The sequence below is a fragment of the Globicephala melas genome, chromosome 7, assembly GCF_963455315.2.
Source record: "Globicephala melas chromosome 7, mGloMel1.2, whole genome shotgun sequence".
Lineage (NCBI taxonomy): Eukaryota > Metazoa > Chordata > Mammalia > Artiodactyla > Delphinidae > Globicephala > Globicephala melas.
In genome coordinates this window covers 14,792,621-14,815,597 of record NC_083320.1, presented here as the reverse complement: position 1 = coordinate 14,815,597, position 22,977 = coordinate 14,792,621, and the positions used below count along the sequence as shown (strand labels likewise).

The window sequence follows — 22,977 nt, the reverse complement described above, 5'->3', positions numbered from 1 at the left end:
GAACTGATCCAAAAACAGGGCATGTGGAAAGGGGTTCAGTGGGTGCAAGTTACACATTCATCAATGGCAAATCAAGTACAGGAGTTTTCCTTAAAACACAAAGAGCAATGATAAGAGCAAGACGTTTGTCATGGTAGAGGAGTCTAAGCCTAAGAGGCTGTGAAGGTTAATTTTGTGTGTCAACTTGACTGTGTCATGGGGTGCCTAGACATTTGGTCAAACATTATTCTGGGTGTTTCTGGGTGATATCACCATTTGAATCAACAGATGAAGTAAAGCAGATTGCTCTACACAACGTGAGTGGGCCTCATCCAAATTAATTGAAGACCTAAATAGAACAACAATATAAAAAAAAAGCTGAGTAAGACTGACTGAGCTGGACATTGCTGTTTTCCTGCCTTTGGACTTGAATTGAAAAATTGGCTCTTCTTGTGTCTCAAGAATGCTGGAGTCCAGACTGGAAGTTATACCATAGCCTCTCCTAGTTCTCAGGCCTTCACACTCAGATTGGAACTAAACCTTCAGCTCTCCTGGGCCTCCAGCTTGCTGACTGCAGATCCTGGGACTTCTCAGCCTTCATAATTGCACAAACCAATTCCTTATAAGAAATACAGATATCTATATGTCTGTGTATCTATGAATTCATGTATCATCTTTTTCTATGTATCCTATTGGTTTTGTTTCTCTGGAGAACACTGACTAATACAGAGGCCTATGTGGATGGCTGGACCACTGGAATCCACGACCTGAGTAGAAGTTTATAAGTACTTCCTATGCTGGGGATAGGTCCCCTGAGAGGTCAGATCATCAAAGAACCCAGAAAACACCCTATGAGAGAAAGAGGTACCTAGGACCTTCAAAGTCGGATTGAAATCTCAAGACTGTTCTCTTTCCCACTAATTCTTCTTTACTTCTGGACCTGATTCCAGAGGAACAGCAGCTGAGAGACTAGAGAGGAAGGGAAACTAGGAAGACAGAAGAAGCCAACCAGCTCCCTACCCACAACCTAGAGCAGGTTTTCAAGCCTGAGTCAATTCTAAGCAAGAGCAGAGAGAAACGTTAACTTAGAGGTGATATACGAATTTTATTATTAGATTGGGTTGAGCTTTTTAATATCGGAAAATGACCAGAAAATCCATGAGATCTATTTCTGTTTTCTTGCAGGGGGTGGGAAAGAATGATTCATAGAGTAAACTGAAGGTAGCAGTGGTGAGATAGAATAAAGATAGAATAAAGTTTCTTTCTGCCTGTAGCTTTGAAGTCCAACTCATTCAATACCATAGCTATATTTGTATTATTCGTAGCTCTTCCTTTGGTTCAACTGACTGAATAAAAGATGGATATCAACTAGAATGGATTACAATTAGATTTGATATCCTACTAATTTATTTTATGACTGAGCCTCATGTTGTTATGTAACCAATTAAATATAGCCATCTGCATAGACTTGAAGAGTTAACTTTAATATATTTATTAGCTGTGCTCTATTATTTCATGTCTCCTTAATACATGCTACTGCTGGAAAAGTAATTATTTTTAGTTTGGTGAATTTAGCTACAATTTATCAACAATGGTCTCCCTTTTCCTGGAAACCGGAAACAATCTTTATGGTGATGGGGTAGGTAAAACAATGCTGATGGCCACCTTATAACAAACTGGCACTTCAATTCCTTCCAAGTGCATTATTTTTCTTTCTAGTCTTCCTTCCCTAGTATAAAATTAACTGATGTTTTTATATCAAGAATTACAGTGCAAAAAGTGCCAATATTAATTAAGCTAGAATTTGATTTCAATGGTAAACTATCCTTAACTCACTCCACCTTTTAAATAATCTTGGGCTTCTAAAACTCCATATTAATATGAGAGCAAATCTCTTAATGTAGCTTTCACATATCCCGATTCAGTGACCTCAAGCTGGCTCCCCTCAGCTTTATATTCTTTTAGAAAAAAAATTGAATGTGAATGGGTTAAAGGGAATATACTCTACTATTTTCATAAAGCCTACCATTGTTTTACATTATCCTTGGTTATTTCACGTAATTGTAATTCCTGCTTGGTCCACAATGTCATTTTATTTAACGATCCTTCATTGAAATGAAAGAATCTATTGAATACTTTAAAGTATAAAAGATTCCTGGCAGGAAAAATAATTCCATTCGGATAGTTCAATTGAAGAGACTTACATTCAGGTATTATTTAAGAGGTGAGGGTAAGGTTAAGGAAATAAGCAAAGGATGATGAAGTTCGCAGAGGCTAGCAACAGAGGGAGGTCAATATCATCCCTAGGCCTGAGGTCCAGGGGAGCAAATAGTATCACCGGAGCCCAGTAGTGGTGGAGGAGGAGCAGCTCTACAACCCCAACCAGAAGCACAGTGCTGAAACCGGGGCCAGGGGGCAGGAGAATACTCCAAGCCCCTTTCTCTTGCTTTAACATCTCCATCCCATTGGGGGTCAAGCCTAGTTGGAAGCCAGTACAGCAAGGGAATAGGGATGCAGCTCATATGGGTCAGCTGCTTGAGACCAAATGAGGAAGAAGAAGTGATCGTAAGAGATTGGATCTTAAGCAAGTGATAAATGGGGGAAAACAGTCTTACTGACACCTAGGCTGAGGACACATGATCACAGATATTCACAGGTGTGTGTGAAAGCTGATTAGCTGATTTTGTCACTGAGGATGAATCTGTGTTTCCTCAGTTGAGTAGCCCTGTGTATGTTTTAAATGCTAGAGATTTTAAACAATTAAGAGCCAGAAGGTGTCTGCTAGGCACAGTGCCTGAAGTATGAACTGTCACTGAGAATTCAGAAGAGCTGAAACTCTGCTTTACTTACATGGATGGTTAAATTCTGAGCCAACGCCTGTGATTCTAATCCAGATCAAACCCAAAGGAGTCCAGTCTTATTCTGGCTGATGATGCTGAACTGGGTGGCTGGATTTTCTCTCCTGAATGGGGCCTATGGGTTCACACTGAGCTGGAAGTTCCAAGCCATCTGATTCATGCTGTTGCTTGACCCTATAATTCTTTCCAGGTCTGAAGGCCCAGGGATTGCCCAGGACAGGACTAAGGCCATTTGGAACATCTCTTCATTTGATTGAATTCTTACTTCTTATACCTAGGCACGTACAAAATTAAGTGAAAAATTAAATTATAATTTTGCTTTCCTACAATTCTGTTTCAGAACTATTGGGATTGAGGAACTAAATTTGATATCTTGATCAAAACTTCTCTAATCAAGAATTTGTATACAAACCCATATAAAGTTCTAGATTTCTGAAATAAACTTTAACATTATGTTTAAACAACCAAAGGAATTGATCATAACTATTTATGAGATTCTAACAGACATGTAGGAAAAATATTTTATCAGAAACAAAAGGTTTTCCACTAGCCCTTAGAGGGAAGAGGCTTCTTTTGGACACCAGCATTTCCCTTAAATAACCTTGAGTTTTTAACTGTCTCCAACAAGTATAATTGTCTGGCCAAGTCTGAGAGTTTTGGCCAAAAATACTAACTTGAATGGATATTTCTTACAGATTTCACAAAATCCAATTAATTCTTTATTGCCATCTTGTTTTGAAGAGTAGGGATTGTCTTAGAGCTATTATGCCTACTGGTTACATTGGGGAATAAAGTAGTTTCTCTGATCCAACATCCTAAAGGCATTCCCTTGGCAATGAATGTACAGCCAAAGTTCCATGCTGAGTTGATAACTGTTATGTTTTATCAATTAGTCTTGCTCTATGTGTCCCTCCCATGGGCATGGAAAATATTTTCAAAATTCATTGGTCTCTTCTTAAGACAGCACTGTCCCCATCTTAGCAGAGCAGACTGTTTTTATGTATTAAAGATCCCAGTGGTGTGAAAGGGGAAAATTCTATCTCTGCTTAATTCTGTTAAAATAAAATCTTAATTCTGATTTTATTTCACTAATCCGATCATTAAAGGAATCATTAAAAATACCATCGTGCCATATTATTGTTCCAATATGAGCCTTAGATACATTTGCCAAAATGAAGAATTTGATTTTCTACATTTGTAAATATGTTAAAAGTAGGCAAATTAAACTATCCCTCTCTTATACAAACGTTCAGCAGTAAGTGTGATGGGCTAGGGATCTGTACACACCTGGTCCAGAGCTGACTGGTTTCTGGTATGTATTCGTAGTATCTGAATCTCAAATGCAGTGTTGAAGGAGAACATTAAATGCTGCTTCTGAACACTTTTAAAGAAATCTGAGATATTTTAAAGAAAATATTCATTCATTTTGGAAAATAATAAAAATATTATTCATACTCATAGCCAACCAGCTGAGCTTGGTGTAATTTTGCTGAGAGTAATTAGGCTCCAGGTAAGGATATTTTTATAGAGACTGAGATTCAAATCGAATTCAGTATGTGGATATAGGAATGAATTCTGGGGTTAACTAAAGGTAAAACTATCTTTCCCAACTTCCAGAAAATGTCCATGAGATGTTACAGTAAGCAGCTGTCCATGTTATCCAAGTGAGGGATTTTTACTGTTAACGAGCTTTGCCATCAGCTACTCTGTCTTTACCCTTCCCTTCACACTTACCTGAAGTTTCTATCATTAACTTTCTTCCTTTGGGTTAAGACCTTGAGCTTCTAGAATACTCATGTGCAATGCAGATATGTCCTGAGAGGGTGGCATGCAGAGCCCTTAGCTCCTGTCACACAATTAACCCAGAGTAGTACCTCAGCTTGAACAGTTATCACCCAACAAAGTCCAGAGAAAACGGGATGCCTCATGTGTAAATTTGGTGTGAGGAATGGGAGAGAGGAATAAGGAGGAGGAAAAGTTTGAAATGTGAGAATAAAGTTCTTTATGGGGAAGGCAGGCCCTGGTGCAGAGCTCCTAAGAAGCCAAGAAAACAAATTAGGCAACAAAGACACGTATATAACATCAGGTGAAGGCTTAATTAAGATTTCTACCTGTCTCTGTCTTGCTATTCTTGTAATTTCTTTCTTCCAGGGAAATTTGCCTCCAGAATTTTAGTAAAGGAGTTTTCTTATCAGTCAGCCTGACAGTTTCCCCAAATATTCTGGGGAAATTCATAATTGATTATCTCCTTGGTGTATGGCATAGAATTTTTTATCACATTAATTCCAGGTTTAAATATTCTTATCCTTTTATGACTCTTTGCAAATTAACAGATTTAAATTATCATCTGTATTTTTATTTCCAACAGTATTTTCCATAACCTTTTTTTCTTTTAAACATCTTTATTGGAGTATAATTGCTTTACAATGGTGTGTTAGTTTCCGCTTTATAACAAAGTGAATCAGTTATACATACACATATGTACCCATATCTCTTCCCTCTTGCCTCTCCCTCCCTCCCACCCTCCCTATACCACCCCTCTAGGTGGTCACAAAGCACCGAACTGATCTCCCTGTGCTATGCGTCTGCTTCCCACTAGCTATCTATCTTACGTTTGGTAGTGTATATATGTCCATGCCACTCTCTCACTTGGTCCCAGATTACCCTTCCCCCTCCACGTATCCTCAAGTCAGTTCTCTAGTAGATCTGCATCTTTATTCTCATCTTGTCCCTAGGTTCTTCTGATCATTTGTTTTCTTTTCTGTTTTTTAGATTCCATATATATGTGTTAGCATACGGTATTTGTTTTTCTCTTTCTGACTTACTTCACTCTGTATGACAGTCTCGAGGTCCATCCACCTCACTACCAATAACTCAGTTTTGTTCCTTTTTATGGCTGAGTAATATTCCATTGTATATATGTGCCACATCTTCTTTATCCATTCATCTGTTGATGGACACTTAGGTTGCTTCCATGTCCTGGCTATTGTAAATAGGGCTTCAATGAAAATTTTGGTACATGACTCTTTCTGAATTATGGTTTTCTCAGGATATATGCCCAGTAGTGGGATTGCTGGGTCATATGGTAGTTCTATTTTTAGTTTTTTAAGGAAGCTTCACACTGTTCTCCATAGTGGCTGTATCAATTTACATTCCCACCAACAGTGCAAAAGGGTTCCCTTTTCTCCATACCCTCTCCAGGATTTATTGTTTGTAGATTTTTTGATGATGGCCATTCTGACCGTCAGAGATGATATCTCATAGTTTTATTTGCATTTCTCTAATAATTAATGATGTTAAGCATTCTTTCATGTGTCTGTAGGCAATCTGTATACCTTCTTTGGATAAAAGTATATTTAGGTCTTCTGCCCATTTTTGGATTGGGTTGTTTGTTTTTTTGATATTGATCTGCATGAGTTGCTTGTATGTTTGGGAGATTAATCCTTTGTCAGTTGCTTTGTTTGCAAATATTTTCTCCCATTCTGAGGGTTGTCTTTTCATCTTGTTTAAGGTTTCCTTTGCTGTGCAAAGCTTTTAAGTTTCATTAGGTCCCATTTGTTTATTTTTGTTTTTATTTCCATTTCTCTAGGAGGTGGGTCAAAAGGATCTTGCTGTGGTTTATGTCATAGAGTGTTCTGCCTATGTTTTCCTCTAAGAGTTTTATAGTGTGTGGCCTTACATTTAGGTCTTTAATCCATTTTGAGTTTATTTTTGTGTATAGTGTTAGGGAGTGTTCTAATTTCATTCTTTTACATGTAGCTGTCCAGTTTTCCCAGCACCACTTATTGAAGAGGCTGTCTTTTCTCCACTGTATATTCTTGCCTACTTTATCAAAGATAAGGTGACCATGTGTGCATGAGTTTATCTCTGGGCTTTCTATCCTGCTCCGTTGATCTATATTTCTGTTTTTGTGCCAGTACCATACTATCTTGATTACTGTACCTTTGTAGTATAGTCTGAAGTCAGAGAGCCTGATTCCTCCAGCTCCGTTTTTCGTTCTCAAGATTGCTTTTGCTATTAAGGGTCTTTTGTGTTTCCATGCAAATTGTAAAATTTTTTGTTCTAGTCCTGCGAAAAATGCCAGTGGTAGTTTGATAGGGATTGCTTTGAATCTGTAGATTGCTTTGGGTAGTAGAGTCATTGTCACAATGTTGATTCTTCCGATCCAAGAACATGGTATATCTCTCCATCTATTTGTATCATCTTTAATTTCTTTCATCAGTGTCTTATAATTTTATGCATACAGGTCTTATGTCTCCTTAATTAGGTTTATTCCTAGATATTTTATTCCTTTTGTTGCAATGGTAAATGGGAGTGTTTTCTTGATTTCACTTTCAGATTTTTCATCATTAGTGTATAGGCATGCCGGAGATTTCTGTGCATTAATTTTGTATCCTGCTACTTTACCAAATTCATTGATTAGCTCTAATAGTTTTCTGGTAGCATCTTTAGGATTCTCTATGTATAGTATCATGTCGTCTGCAAACAGTGACAGCTTTACTTCTTCTTTTCCGATTTTGATTCCTTTTATTTCCTTTTCTTCTCTGATTGCTGTGGCTAAAACTTCCAAAACTATGTTGAATAAGAGTGGTGAGATTGGGCAACCTTGTCTTGTTCCTGATCTTAGTGGAAATGCTTTCAGTTTTTCACCATTGAGGACGATGTTGGCTGTGGGTTTGTCATATATGGCCTTTATTATGTTGAGGAGAGTTCCCTCTATGCCTACTTTCTGCAGGGTTTTTATCATAAATGTGTGTTGAATTTTGTCGAAAGCTTTCTCTGCATCTGTTGATATGATCATATGGTTTTTATTCTTCAATTTGTTAATATGGTGTATCACGTTGATTGATTTGCATATATTAAAGAATCCTTGCATTCCTGGGATAAACCGCACTTGATCATAGTGTATGATCGTCTTAATGTGCTGTTGGATTCTGTTTGCTAGTATTTTGTTGAGGATTTTTGCATCTATGTTCATCAGTGATATTGGCCTGTAGTTTTCTTTCTTTGTGACATCTTTGTCTGGTTTGGGTATCAGAGTGATGATGGCCTCGTAGAATGAGTTTGGGAATGTTCCTCCCTCTGCTATATTTTGGGAGAGTTTGAGAAGGATAGGTGTTAGCTCTTCTCTAAATGTTTGATAGAATTTGCCTGTGAAGCCATCTGGTCCTGGGCTTTTGTCTGTTGGAAGATTTTTAATCATAGTTTCAATTTCAGTGCTTGTGATTGTCTTTTCATATTTTCTATTTCTTCCTGGTTCAGTCTCAGAACGTTGTGCATTTCTAAGAATTTTTCCATTTCTTCCAGGTTGTCCATTTTATTGGCATATAGTTCCTTGTATTGTCTCATAATCATTTGTGTTTCTGCAGTGTCAGTTGTTACGTCTCGTTTTTTATTTCTAATTCTATTGATTTGAATCTTCTCCCTTTTTTTCTTGATAAGTCTGGCTAATGGTTTATCAATTTTGTTCATCTTCTCAAAGAACCAGCTTTTAGTTTTATTGATCTTTGCTATCATTTCCTTCATTTATTTTTCATTTATTTCTGATCTGATTTTTATGATTTCTTTCCTTCTGCTAACTTTGGGTTTTTTTTTGTTCTTCTTTCTCTAATTGCTTTAGGTGTAAAGTTATGTTGTTTATTTGAGATGTTTCTTGTTTCCTAAGGTAGGCTTGTATAGCTATATACTTCCCTCTTAGAACTGCTTTTGCTGCATCCCATAGGTTTTGGGTCATTGTGTTTTCATTGTCATTTGTTTCTAGTTATTTTTTAATTTCCTCTTTGATTTCTTCAGTGATATATTGGTTATTAAGTAGTGTGTTGTTTAGCCTCCATGTGTTTGTATTTCTTACGGATTTTTTCCTGTAATTGATATCTAGTCTCATAGCGTTGTTGTCGGGAAAGACACTTGATATGATTTCAATTTTCTTAAATTTACCAAGGCTTGATTTGTGACCCAAGTTATGATCTATCCTGGACAATGTTCCATGTGCACTTGAGAAATAATGTGTATTCTGTTGTTTTGGGGTAGAATGTGCTATAAATATCAATTAAGTCCATCTTGTTTAATGTATCATTTAAAGCTTGTGTTTCCTTATTTATTTTCATTTTGGATGATCTGTCCATTGGTGAAAGTGGGGTGTTAAAGTCCCCTACTATGAATGTGTTACTGTCGATTTCCCCTTTTATGGCTGTTAGTATTTGCCTTATGTATTGAAGTGCTCCTATGTTGGGTGCATAAATATTTACAATTGTTATATCGTCTTCTTGGATTGATCCCTTGATCATTATGTAGTGTCCTTCTTTGTCTCTTGTAATAGTGTTTGTTTTAAAGTCTGTTTTGTCTGATATGAGAATTGCTACTCCAGCTTTCTTTTGGTTTCCATTTGCATGAAATATCTTTTTCCATCCCCTTACTTTCAGTCTGTATGTGTGTCTAGGTCTGAAGTGGGTCTGTTGTAGACAGCAAATATATGGGTCTTGTTTTTGTATCCATTCAGCCAATCTGTGTCTTTTGGTGGGAGCATTTAGTCCATTTACATTTAAGGTAATTATCAATATGTATGTTCCTATTCCCATTTTCTTAATTGTTTTGGGTTCATTATTGTAGGTCTTTTCCTTCTCTTGTGTTTCTTGCCTAGAGAAGTTCCTTTAGCAGTTGTTGTAAAGCTGGTTTGGTGGTGCTGAGCTCTCTCAGCTTTTGCTTGTCTGTAAAGATTTTAATTTCTCCATCAAATCTGAATGACGTCCTTGCTGGGTAGAGTAACCTTGGTTGCAGGTTTTTCTCCTTCATCACTTTAAATATGTCCTGCCAGTCCCTTCTGGCTTGCAGAGTTTCTGCTGAAAGATCAGCTGTTAACCTTATGGGGATTCCCTTGTGTGTTGTGTGTTGTTTTTCCCTTGCTGCTTTTAATATGTTTTCTTTGTATTTAATTTTTGACAGTTTGATTAATATGTGTCTTGGCATATTTCTCCTTGCATTTATCCTGTATGGGACTCTGTGTGCTTCCTGGACTTGATTAACCATTTCCTTTCCCATATTAGGGAACTTTTCAACTATAATCTCTTCAAATATTTTCTCAGTCCCTTTCTTTTTCTCTTCTGCTTCTGGAACCCCTATAATTCGAATATTGGTGCGTTTAATGTTGTCTTAGAGGTCTCTGAGACTGTCCTCAACTCTTTTAATTCTTTTTTCTTTATTCTGCTCTGCAGTAGCTATTGCCACTATTTTATCTTCCAGGTCACTTATCCGTTCTTCTGCCTCAGTTATTCTGCTACTGATCCCTTCTAGAGAATTTTTAATTTCACTTATTGTGTTGTTCATCTCTGTTTGTTTGCTCTGTAGTTCTTCTATGTCCTTGTCAAACGTTTCTTGTATTTTGTCTCTTCTATTTCCAAGATTTTGGATCATCTTTACTATCATTATTCTCAATTCTTTTTCAGGTAGACTGCCTATTTCCTGGTGGGTTTTTGACTTGCTCCTTCATCTGCTGTGTGTTTCTCTGTCTCTCCCATTTTGCTTAACTTACTGTGTTTGGGGTCTCCTTTTCACAGGCTGCAGGTTCGTAGTTTCTGTTGCTTTTGGTGTCTGTTCCCAGTGGCTAAGGTTGGTTCTGTGGGTTGTGTAGGCTTCTTCATGGAGGGGACTAGTGCCTGTGTTCTGGTGGATGAAGCTGGATCTTGTCTTTCTGGTGGGCAGGTCCATGTATGGTGGTCTGTTTTGGGGTGTCTGTGGCCTTACTGTGATTTTAGGCAGCCTCTCTGCTAATGGGTGGGGTTGTTTTCTGTCTTGCTAGTTGTTTGGCATAGGGTGTCCTGCAATGTAGCTTGCTGGTCATTGAGTAGAGCTGGGTCTTGGCGTTGAGATGGAGATCTCTGGGAGATTTTCACCGTTTGATATTACGTCAAGCTGGGAGGTCTCTTGTGGACCAGTGTCCTGAACTTGGCTCTCCCACCTCAGCAGCACAGCCCTGACGCCTGGCTGGAGCACTAAGAACCTGTCCTCCACACGGCTTGGAATAAAAGGGAGAAAAGAAAGAAAGAAAGAAAGAAGATAAAATAAAATAAGGTTATTAAAATAAAAAAATAAATAATTATTAAGAAAAATAAATTTTTTTTAAGTATTAAAAAAAAAAAAAGACATACAGAACCCTAGGACAAATGGTAAAAGCAAAGCTATACACACAAAATCACACACAGAAGCATACATATACACACTAACAAAAACAGAAAAAGGGGAAAAAATAATATATCTTTGCTCCTAAAGTCCACCTCCTCAATTTGGGATGATTCGTTGTCTATTCAGGTGTTCCACAGAAGCAGGGTACATCAAGTTGATTGTGGAGGTTTAATCCGCTGCTTCTGAGGCTGCTGGGAGAGATTTCCTTTCTCTTCTTTGTTCGCACAGCTCCCAGGGTTCAGCTTTGGATTTGGCCCCGCCTCTGCGTGTAGGTCGCCGGAGGGCGTCTGTTCTTCGCTCAGACAGGACGGGGTTAAAAAGCAGCTGCGGGGTTCCCTGGTAGGCACAGTGGTTGAGAGTCTGCCTGCCGATGCTGGGGACACGTGTTCATGCGTGCCCCGGTCCGGGAAGATCCCACATATGCCACGGAGCGGCTGGGCCCGTGAGCCATGGCCGCTGAGCCTGCACGTCCGGAGCCTGTGCTCCGCAACGGGAGAGGCCACAACAGTGAGAGGCCCGTGTACGAGGAAAAAAAAAAAGGAGCAGCTGCTTCGGGGGTTCTGGCTCACTCAGGCCGGGGGGCGGGAGGGGCACGGAGTGCGGGGCGAGCCTGCGGCGGCAGAGGCCGGCATGACGTTGCACCAGCCTGAGGTGCGCCGTGCGTTCTCCCGGGGAAGTTGTTCCTCGATCCCGGGACCCTGGCAGTGGCGGGCTGCACCGGTTCCCCGGAAGTGGGGTGTGGATAGTGACCTGTGCTCGCACACAGGCTTCTTGGCGGCGGCAGCAGCAGCCTTAGCGTCTCATGCCCGTCTCTGGGGTCCGCACTTTTAGCCGCGGCTCGCGCCCGTCTCTGGAGCTCCTTTAAGCAGCGCTCTTAATCCCCTCTCCTCGCGCACCGGGAAACAAAGAGGGAAGAAAAAGTCTCTTGCCTCGTAGGCCGTTCCAGACTTTTCCTCGGACTCCCTCCCGGCTAGCCGTGGCGCACTAACCCCCTGCAGGCTGTGTTCACGCCGCCAACCGCAGTCCTCTCCCTGCGCTCCGACCGGGTGAGCAGACAAGCCTCTCGGGCTGGTGAGTGCCGGTCGGCACCGATCCTCTGTGCGGGAATCTCTCTGCTTTGCCCTCCGCACCCCTGTGGCTGTGCTCTCCTCCGCGGCCCCGAAGCTTCCGCTCTCCGCCACCCGCAGTCTCCGCCCGCGAAGGGGCTTCTAGTGTGTGGAAACATTTCCTCCTTCACAGCTCCCTCCCACTGGTGCAGGTCCTGTCCCTCTTCTTTTGTCTCTGTTTTTTCTTTTGCCCTACCCAGGTATGTGGGGAGTTTCTTGCCTTTTGGGAGGTCTGAGGTCTTCTGCCAGTAGATGTTCTGTAGGAGCTTTTCCACATGTAGATGTAATTCTGATGTATTTGTGGGGAGGAAGGTGATCTCCGCGTCTTACTCCTCCACCATCTTGAAGCTCCTCCATAACCTGTTTTTTTAAAGGAAATATCTGGAGTTTCCCAACTGTAGTTAAAAATATGATGCAAATAGAATATTTTGAAGGTGAGAATTAAATGCACAGATCTTTGAATCTAGAAACTTGAGTTCTAGACCTGCAGTCACAACTCATCTGAGTAATTCTGGGCTAAGACCCTTAAACCACTGTGGGATATCAGCTCCTACCTGAGGGATTCGAGCTGCTAACAGTAGTAAGAATAGTAATGAGAAATATTTATTGAGCCCTTAAAAAGTTCCATGTTTTATATGTAGTATTTATTTAAATCCCCTATACATTGGTATGGCTGGTAATGTTTCCCATCACATAAATGAAGAAACTAAGGTTCAGAACGGTTAAGGCACTTGTCTAAATCCACACAAGTGGTCATTGGCTGAGCCAAGATCAGTTAATCTACCTCCAGAATTCACACTTTACTGCTTCCTCAGTGATTCCAGTGGTCTCACCTTTAATTCTATGTTGATCAAATGCTAAAACAAGATAAATTGAAGAAAACAAAAAAAAAAACATTCCAATATCCTTTTATTTGTCTACAAGCAGAGAGTTGATAACATAGGAAGATATAGATTTGTTACTGTTGGTCCTCCAGTCCATCAGAATGGATGTTTCCATTCCATTATGGTTATTCTCATCCTCCTGATAAAAATCAGTCCTTTAAAAAAATATATTTATATGGAAATCTTTTCTTTTCCATCAGACCCATAATTAACAGCTGTAGGACAATGCATTCTTTATCACACATTTCTAATTTTCTTCCATGTTTTTAAAGATTTCCCTAAATACCAGATACCTTGATAGACAGTGATGGTGTCATTTCTTGCCCTTCAGGATAGAGTTTGTCAATGAAAAGATGGGATATAAAATTAAATCAGAAAGACAGAATATAATAAGGAGTGATTTGCAGAATAGTTCACTGTTTTGTGCTGCTCCAAAGACTGGAAAAAAAAATCGCAGATGACTTTGCTGAATTAGGCTTGATGTCTCTGTGTCAATAGTTAGACTTTCCTGCTTTAGGGTAGACCACTCTTGGTGGCATTTAGGCATTTTCGTCTGCTTATCCACCTCTTCACAGCTCCATATCTTATTCAGGACCAGAACAATTGGCTGTTGCCTAAGGAGAAAGTTCAGGACCATTGGGAATGCTCCCATCTCTCAAATTTTGAAATCTAAAAATTTTTAACCGAGACTTTCAACTTGTTACCTAGAGTAAGCAGATACAAATGCTCCTGGCAAAAATAACCTGAATTGTTTAGAAAGTCCTTTCAAATTAATTTAAATATAAAGGGTGTTTAGTTCAAGTTCTATGTTAACTCCAAGTGTTCAGTCCAGATATTTAGAAGTTGCCATTAGAGCTTCTTTATTTCACCCAAACTTTGGGCTCTCCTTACGGTGGCAGAATGTTTGCCGCTGATGCTAGGCTGATGTCCTATCCACTCAGTAACCCTAGTGGAATGAAGACTCCCCTCCTACTGTTCTAAAAAAAGGACTCAAGGTTGAGTCTTATTAACTCTTATTGCTCTCACTTGACTCATGTACCCATCTCTATAGAAGTCACCGTGTCCAAGTGGATGCAATATTTTGCTGAACATGGCCTGAGTCATATGCCCATCTTTGGAGTCAGAGATGGAGAAATTTGGACTTGAAAGTAGGAGAGGTTTAGTCTCCAAGGAAAATTAGATGCCTTTACCAAAAGAATAGGTAACAAATGCTAGATATGCAAAAATAGTGGATGTCCATGATATAACTTTGTGGCCCAAAAGATTCCTCTTCTATCTTCTGCAACCTGGTGGCTCAATTGAAATGACTTTTCTCTAGGCTGACTGATCAGTAGTTGAGCAGAAAATTTCCTGTCTCACCATTTCTCCAGTGTCTCAGGAAGACAACATGCTTTTAATCATCCACTGGGAGAAATGTGACATTTTAATGACAATTTTAGTGTATCATTCTACCATGGTTGGTAATTTTTAACCCCTGTGTCATTTGTCACTTTTCTACATCAGCTTTTCTGAAAACACTAGCCTCAAATGACAGCCTAAAAGGGAAGCTGCTTGTTAATTTTACAACTTTAAATAGATGGAAAGACCAGAGCTTAAGACAAAAGAATTCGTCTGAGGAGGCCAGGTTGTCACTTGTTTCTCATCATCATGTGGGGTCAGATGGGTCTTTTTCCTAGTGGATCTCCATGAAGTTCATGACCTAATGAGCTCAGTGGGAGGCAGCTCAGGCTAAACAGAACCCCTGAGAGAATGAGTTATTGCTGTTACAGCCCACAGACGTGCATAGAGCTGAGGTAGGGTGCAGTGGGTCCACGTACTGTTGCCAGTTTCCTACAGTGACATCACTTTACTGCTTTTTTTATTGCTAAGTACACTATCGAATATAGAGTTAAACAAGAACACCCTAAACATTATTTGTTATGGTAATGCACAATGCCTAGATATAAAGCGCAGTCCTTTTGAAAATTCCCCCCACCACACACACACACTTGGTACAATACATTGCACACAGTAGTAACTCAGTAAGTATTCTCTATCTTGAATGAGTGCATATTACATGAGCTCTTAGAGTATGTCCTTGGGGTGCCCTCCTAAATGATGCCCCCCCCCTTCTTAGTACTGGTGCTCAGTCAGAATGTACCATTGTAGCCCTACCAGCTGTTGAGGGCCTGTGCATATTCTGATTAGGTTGAGGTGTCCTTTCAGTGCCCATACTATATTATTGTAAAATACTGTGTACATCACGCCTGCCTCTTCTTCACCAGGCATTCAAAGTAAACTCATTAAACACTGCTTTTCTCATGTACTGATTCTCTCTTAAGCCTCTTTTCTATCAGTTTTATATGTATCTTTTGCCCCATGATGACTCTGAGGGGTTTATGATTCATGCTAAGATGCCACTGTACCTTGTGATACTTTTCAGAGGATACGAACAGTGGAGATATAATGCCTGAATCCGAAGACTTCTGTCCCTAGTGATAGGTGATGTCAGGAAAACCAAATCTCTGGTTTCAAAGACTTCCTCTTGCCCTTCTCATAACACAGTCAACAAGGTCCTACTTTTCCAGGACACTAAGCCAGCTGAGCTCCCACGTTTTCCCTGCTGGAATTCTCATCATCCCCCTCCTTAGCATTAAGAAATGAAATAGCCGTGTCTCGTGATCAGGAGGACTGAAGGTGTCTTTGCAGGTGGAGAGAGACGGTACCTTCATTAATGTTTTAGGCTAAAAATATCAATCCTGAGATCTAACACTTGCATTCTTTATACTTTAAAGACATGTACTCTTTAAACAAAGGAATTTAAAATATACGAAATTTAAAATCCTAAACCTGCCAGCTGTGTCCATGTCTCTACCCCAGGAAATTCAGCCCTTCCATTACTATTAAGTACAGGCAGAGGAGCATACATGATTAAGTTTAGAATGGCTATTGGGAGATTCCTAGATATAAAACAGGACTTTTTCAGCTCACACATTCTAAACAAACCATGAGTATTCATGTTGAACTCAGTGGCATCTCCTAGAGTTGCAGACTTTTGAAAGTGAGGGAGATACTGGTTAGCTCCACATTGCAAATGGTCCAGATGGTATATAAATGAAGTGACTATTGATATTAACACATCAGGAGGCTCTATAGCCTTTGCTGATGGGCTGTGCAGCAGAAGGTTTGAGGTGTGTGAAAGAGCCACCAGCAACTCCATCAACCACAGCAGTGCAGTGACACAGGATCCCAAAGCATAGGAGGGGCCTCCTTACATTGCACCATCATCGGGCACCTGGGAGCTAGTTCTGGGTCAGCTTCTGGAGAGAAGCAAACAATTTTTAGTTGAGGCAATGGAGGAGAGCTTGTAATGAAAGGTTTTCTACAACCTCATTAAGGTTCATCCTTCACAACTTAACCCCCACACACCTGTACCTTAGTGGAAATGCTCTGCTTACTGCCATCTAAGGCCATTCCTGATTTGGTTCAGACTTCCCACTCCTGCATCTGTACAACCATATCCTCACCCATGGCAAACCCAGCACCAGACTCCACTTCCTTCCATCATGGCCTCTCAGAACCTGACCAACCAAGTTGACTATAGTGACACCCTCCTCTCAGATACTATACCTATGCCTCTACCACACACTCCATTTTGTTATCCCAAAGTTTAGTTATTCTTATAACACTTTTATAATTGTTGCCGTGTCAGTGAACCATCTGGGGCAGTATTCACTTTAAACAAATTGAAATAGGACTCACTTTTTAAAACTTTAAGTGAAGTAATTTTAAAAGAATATACCACTACTAAAAATAGAAAAGCGTTTCACTTGCCCTAAACAGAAGGTATCTATGGAAATAAATACAGCAGGAGCCAAAAAATGTAATTAAATTTTAGCTATACTGGGCCAGCCTGGGTCTCTCAGCCTGAGGCTTCTTCTCTGGGCGGCATAGACGGAGACAAACCAAGTATGAGAAGAACTTAGAGGGCACCGTAGCATGAAAGTGAGGATTTCTTCTGAAAGTAGTCAGAAGGATGGAAAGCAAAGTGGCTTTCTTGATTCTTGAGACCACCATCTTATGATGCATTTCCCTGTATTGCCAGTTATTCTTTGGCATGCATTTTAATCTCTCCACAAGTTTATAAACTCCCTGATGATAGGACTGGTCCTAAAGATCTTGGTTTCCCTTTCTACCTGCAAGATTCTTGATCCTGATGATTTGTTAGTAACTACAGGAGCTGAGTTGAAAGATAAGTAGGGTTAAAAAAAAAAACCCTAATATTTTTGGCAGTGATTCTACCTCATTCAGCTAGCAACTCTTTGGTTGGTGTTGGCAATGTAAGTGCTGGGCATATGGTGGTGAATAAGGTGGTGAATAAACAGAAAAAAAGGAGAAAAAATATATCCTGGCAATAATAAGATGAACACACATCGTGAAATAGATTTGTTTTTAGGTTTGACAGATGGTTCAAGTCTTATTTCAATGCTAAATGTATTACTCTAAATCCAGAGAAAATTACTTTACCAGAATGAAAAAAATAGAATGATAGATCATGAAAGGCCAGTGGCCCTTTATTCAGTTTACTGGGTAGTACTAAAAATATTGTTCACTGGTCACCTTCCTTTCAGGCTCTGGCATGAGGAACCTGCAGCTTATTCCATGACACATGTGATCATTAAAGGAGATTTATTTGGAAATAGACAGTATGTGGAGACATTCCTTCAGCCTTTTGTCTTTTTTTTTTCAGCTGGGCCATATTTTTCCATCTATCAGCTCAGAACTCCCAGGTTGCAGGGTCACAATAATGGGAAACATGGGCACAGTGCTTGCTAACTGTGTGCCAGATGCACTTCCAGTACTCTCAATATATATTAATGATTTGAGTCCTTAAAAGAATCCAACGAGTAAGGATATTAGTTTTCTTTTGCCATCATGATGAATTACCACAACCTTAGCTTAAAACGACACAGATTTATTATCTTACAGTTCTGTAGGTCAGAAGTCTGAGTTGGATCTCCTGGGGCTAAAATCAGTGCCTGCAGGGCTGCATTCCTTCTGGAGGCTCTAGGGGAGAATCCATTTCCCTGCTCATTCGGGTTGTGGCAGAATTGAGTGTCTTCAGTGGTGGGACTGAGGTCTCCATGTCCTTGTTGTCTAATGGCTTAGCTCCCAGAGGCCACCCACATTTCTTGATTCTTGCCCTCTTCCTCCATCTTCATGCTTTGAATTTCTCCTGCCTCTTCTCTCTTTGCATCTCCCTCTCCTGCTCTTCTGCCTTCCTCTTCCACTTTAAGGACTCTCGTGACTAAATTGTATCCACAAAGATAATCCAGGATAATCGTCCCATTTCAAGGTTCATAATCTTACTCACATCTGAAAAGTCCCTTTTGCCATGTAAAGTAACATAGTCACAAAGTCTGGGGATTAGGGTGTGCACATCTTTGGGAGGGGTCATTATTCTCCCTGTCACATAAAGTACTACTGTTATCCCTATTTTGCAAGCAGGGACTACTCTCTGAAATAATGACAGAAATAGCAACCCACCAAGTTCCCCTTGTTCTTGAGATTCCCCACCATGGCAGGGGCCTCCCCTACCAAATTTGCTTTCATGGAGAATCTGACATCCAGGTATTTGCACTTTAGTTTGACCGTGTGACAAGCTATGACCGGTTTCAGAACTATTTGCATTAGAACACATTTGTAATTAAGACATGAAAGGCATTCTCTTCTTGTAAAGAGATTTTAAGCAGCAGTTTTATTAGAGAAGTTATTTTGCGCCTTTTTAATTACTTCCTGTTAGCATCCATATACTCCATCTATACTGGAAATTGCCCTAGTGAGTTCTAAAGGAATTTTCAGAGACCCACTTCTCATTCATCCACCTGACCTCTAAGGACCTCTAAGAAAGCATGGCTGAATCTCTCTACCCTCCTGCTTTTTCCCTTGTCTCCGTATTACAGATGTCTCCTGGAGTTTCATGATTCAGTATCTCAAACCCATACAGTGAGCTTCAGGAGGGAGACAGCCTTATTTTTCTGGTTCATCACCTTATTTTCATCACAAAGCACAGAGTCTGCCTTAGAGAAGTGTGGTTGGTGACTTCTGACCTGGCTTCCAGTGATACCCCTGACTTAGTATTCACCTCCTTGTGTAATCCCCTACCCTTGAATGTAGGAAGGACCTAGTTAGTGCCTTGCTTCTGACAGTAGCAGAAAAATGGGGTGTCACATTTATGATTACGTTACAAAAGATTTTGACCCCTCTCTTGCTAGCAGACTCTCACTCTTGTTTTCTTGGCTTACATGTTCAATGAACAGGCTGCCATATTGGAGAAGCCCATGGAGCAAGAAACTGAGGGTGGCTTCTCGACAACAGCTTACAAGGAACTTGGGGATGCCAAAAACTACATGAGCGTGGAGGTAAGTCCTTCCCCAGTCAAGCCTTGAGATGACTATAGCCACAGATGCCTTCTTTACAGTCTGTGAGAGATTCTGGAGCAGAGGACCCAGGTAAGCTGTGCCCAGATATCTGACCTAAAGAACATGTGAGATAATCAATGTTTATTGCTTTAAGCCACGCAGGTTTGGATTTTTTTTTTTTGACAGGAAAGTAGGATTTATTGGTGGGCATGTATGAGGAGGGGATGGCATCAAGGCTCTCAGTGCAGGGCCCTCCATGTGTCCAGGGGCCACAATTAGGGATGTGTTTGACCCCACAGCCATCTGGGATGAGCCGCTTTTCTGCCACAATGTTTTCAAATTCATCTATATTAAGCTTAGTGAATCCCCACTTCTTGGAAATGTGGCTCTTCTGGTGGCCAGGGAACTTGACCTTGGCCCTGTGTAGGGCCTCAATCACATGCTTCTTTTTCTGCAGCTTGGTGCGGATTCACATTATGATTTGGCCAATATGGACCCTGGCCACTGTGCCCTGGGGCTTTCCAAAGGCACCATGCATACCTGTCTGGAGCCTATTTTGGGGACAGCATGCCAGTCACAAATGACTACTGGAAAGGGCTGTTTCCAAGGTCCATTAGAGCAACCCTTACAGGCACTACTGAGGAGACTGTTCTTTGCAGCCATTACATGCCAGACCCCCATGTAGAAAAGAGCACGGTTGGCTTACTTGGCTACAAATGGATCATTTTTTATGGGGCAATAGATTACTAACACAAGTAGGCACTCAATGGGTATTCGAGGAATGACTGAATGAAGAAGACTAGGCACAGGTATTTACTTATTCTTTGTTCAGTTGATAGAGGGTTCATAATGACAGTGAGAAGTCTGGATTTGAAGATGTTTGGATAACACTGTAGTTGGCTGTAGCCAAGCTGCTAGAGCAGTTCAAATTTAGACACCTTAGGAATCCTAGAAGATGTTCCATTGCTTAATCCCTTTCTCCTATGCTAAAGCAGAACATTCTTCATCAAGGAGCTTAGAATCAGATGCTTAGAATCTTCTGCCTCAATCTCTGTTTGTCCTCATGTATGCATATTTCAGGAAAAACTCTGTAGCCAGGAGAACCCTGCAAACTCCATGTAGTTGGCCCTGGGCAGAGCTGCTTACTTGTTTGTCTGATATCTTTATTTATCCTGTCATGAATAAGTTCATTAGCCTCCTCCCCATTTTCTGTTGTGATTAACTATATAATATTAGTGAAGACAGATCCTGAAGCACTTCCGGGGATGGAGAGAGGTATAACTTATTTTTCTAACAATATTGACTATCCACATGAAAAATCAGTGCGTTAGAAACAAAATGTGTCATTCCTAACAGGAGCACAGACTCGATGTCAGGTCTGCGGGATGCAGCTGAAATACAGAAATCAGGTGTAGGATTTACTAATGCAGTCCTTGAAACAGAGGAATACGGCATATGAAAATTCAGTTGGTGAAAGTGAGGGGATGGGAAAAGATATTCCATGCAAATGGAAATCAAAAGAAGGCTGGAGTAGCAATACTCATATCAGATAAAATAGACTTTAAAATAAAGAATGTTACAGGAGACAAGGAAGGACGCTACATAATGATCAAGGGGTCAATCCAAGAAGAAGATATAACAAGTATTAATATATATGCACCCGACATAGGAGCACATCAATACATAAAGCAACTGCTAACAGCTATAAAAGAGGAAATTGACAGTAACACAATAATAGTGGGGGACTTTAACACCTCACTTACACCAATGGACAGATCATCCAAAATGAAAATAAATAAAGAAACAGAAGCTTTAAATGACACAATAGACCAGAGAGATTTAAAGATATTTATAGGACATACCATCCAAAAACAGCAGATTACACTTTCTACTCAAGTGCTCACGGAACATTCTCCAGGATAGATCACATCTTGGGTCACAAATCAAGCCTCAGTAAATTTAAGAAAATTGAAATCCTATCAAGCATCTTTTCTGACCACAACACTATGAGATTAGAAATGAATTACAGGGGAAAAATCGTAAAACACACAAACACATGGAGGCTAAACAATACGTTACTAAATAACCAAGAGATCACTGAAGAGAACAAAGAGGAAATCAAAAAATACCTAGAGACAAACGACAATGAACACACGATGATCCAAAACCTATGGGATGCAGCAAAAGCAGTTCTAAGAAGGAAGTTTATAGCAATACAAGCCTACCTCAAGAAACAAGAAAAATCTCAAATAAACAATCTAACCTTACACCTAAAGGAACTAGAGAAAGAAGAACAAACAAAACCCAAGTTAGCAGAAGGAAAGAAATCATAAAGATCAGAGCAGAAATAAATGAAATACAAACAAAGAAAACAATAGCAAAGATCAATAAAACTAAAAGCTGGTTCTTTGAGAAGATAAACAAAATTGATAAACCATTAGCCAGACTCATCAAGAAAAGGAGGGAGAGGGCTCAAACCAATAAAATTGGAAATGAAACAGGAGAAGTTACAATAGACACTGCAGAAATACAAAGCATCCTAAGAGACTACTACAAGCAACTCTATGCCAAAAAAATGGACAACCTGGAAGAAATGGACACATTCTTAGAAAGGTATAACCTTCTAAGACTGAACCAGGAAGAAGCAGAAAATATGAACAGACCAATCACAAGTAATGAAATTGAAACTGTGATTAAAAATCTTCTAACAAACAAGAGTCCAGGACCAGATGGCTTCACAGGTGAATCCTATCAAACATTTAGAGAAGAGCTAACACCCACCCCTCTCAAACTCTTCCAAAAAATTGCAGAGGGAGGAACACTCCCAAACTCATTCTATGAGCCCACCATCATCCTGATACCAAAACCAGGCAAAGATACTACAAAAACAGAAGATTACAGAGCAATATCACTGATGAATATAGATGGAAAAATCCTCAACAAAATACTAGCAAACAGAATCCAACAACACATTAAAAGGATCATACACCATGATCAAGTGGGATTTATCCCAGGGATGCAGGGATTCTTCAATATATGCAAATCAATCAATGTGATACACCATATTAACAAATTGAAGAATAAAAACCATATGATCATCTCAGTAGATGCAGAAAAAGCTTCTGACAAAATTCCACACCCATCTATGATAAAAACTCTCCAGAAAGTGGGCATAGAGGGAGCCTGCCTCAACATAATAAAGGCCATCTACGACAAACCCACAGCAAACATCATTATCAATGGTGAAAAACTGAAAGCATTTCCTCTAAGATCAGGAAAAAGACAAGGATGCCCACTCTCACCACTATTATTCAACATAGTTTTGGAAGTTCTAGCCATGGCAAGCAGAGAAGAAAAAGAAATAAAAAGAATACAAATTGGAAAAGAAGAAGTAAAACTGTCACTGTTTGCAGATGACATGATACTATACATAGAGAATCCTAAAGATGCTACCAGAAAACTACTAGAGCTAATCAATGAATTTGGTAAAGTTGCAGGATACAAAATTAATGCACAGAAATCTCTTGCATTCCTATACACTAATGATGAAAAATCTGAAAGAGAAATTAAG

The 22,977-nt window shown here is 39.9% G+C and overlaps 1 pseudogene; it reads right to left on the bottom strand.

Annotated features, from left to right (window-relative positions):
- Positions 1–20,001: 20,001 nt before the first annotated feature.
- Positions 20,002–20,122, bottom strand: LOC115852984 (small nucleolar RNA SNORA70; annotated as a pseudogene).
- Between the last annotated feature and the right edge of the window lie 2,855 nt (positions 20,123–22,977).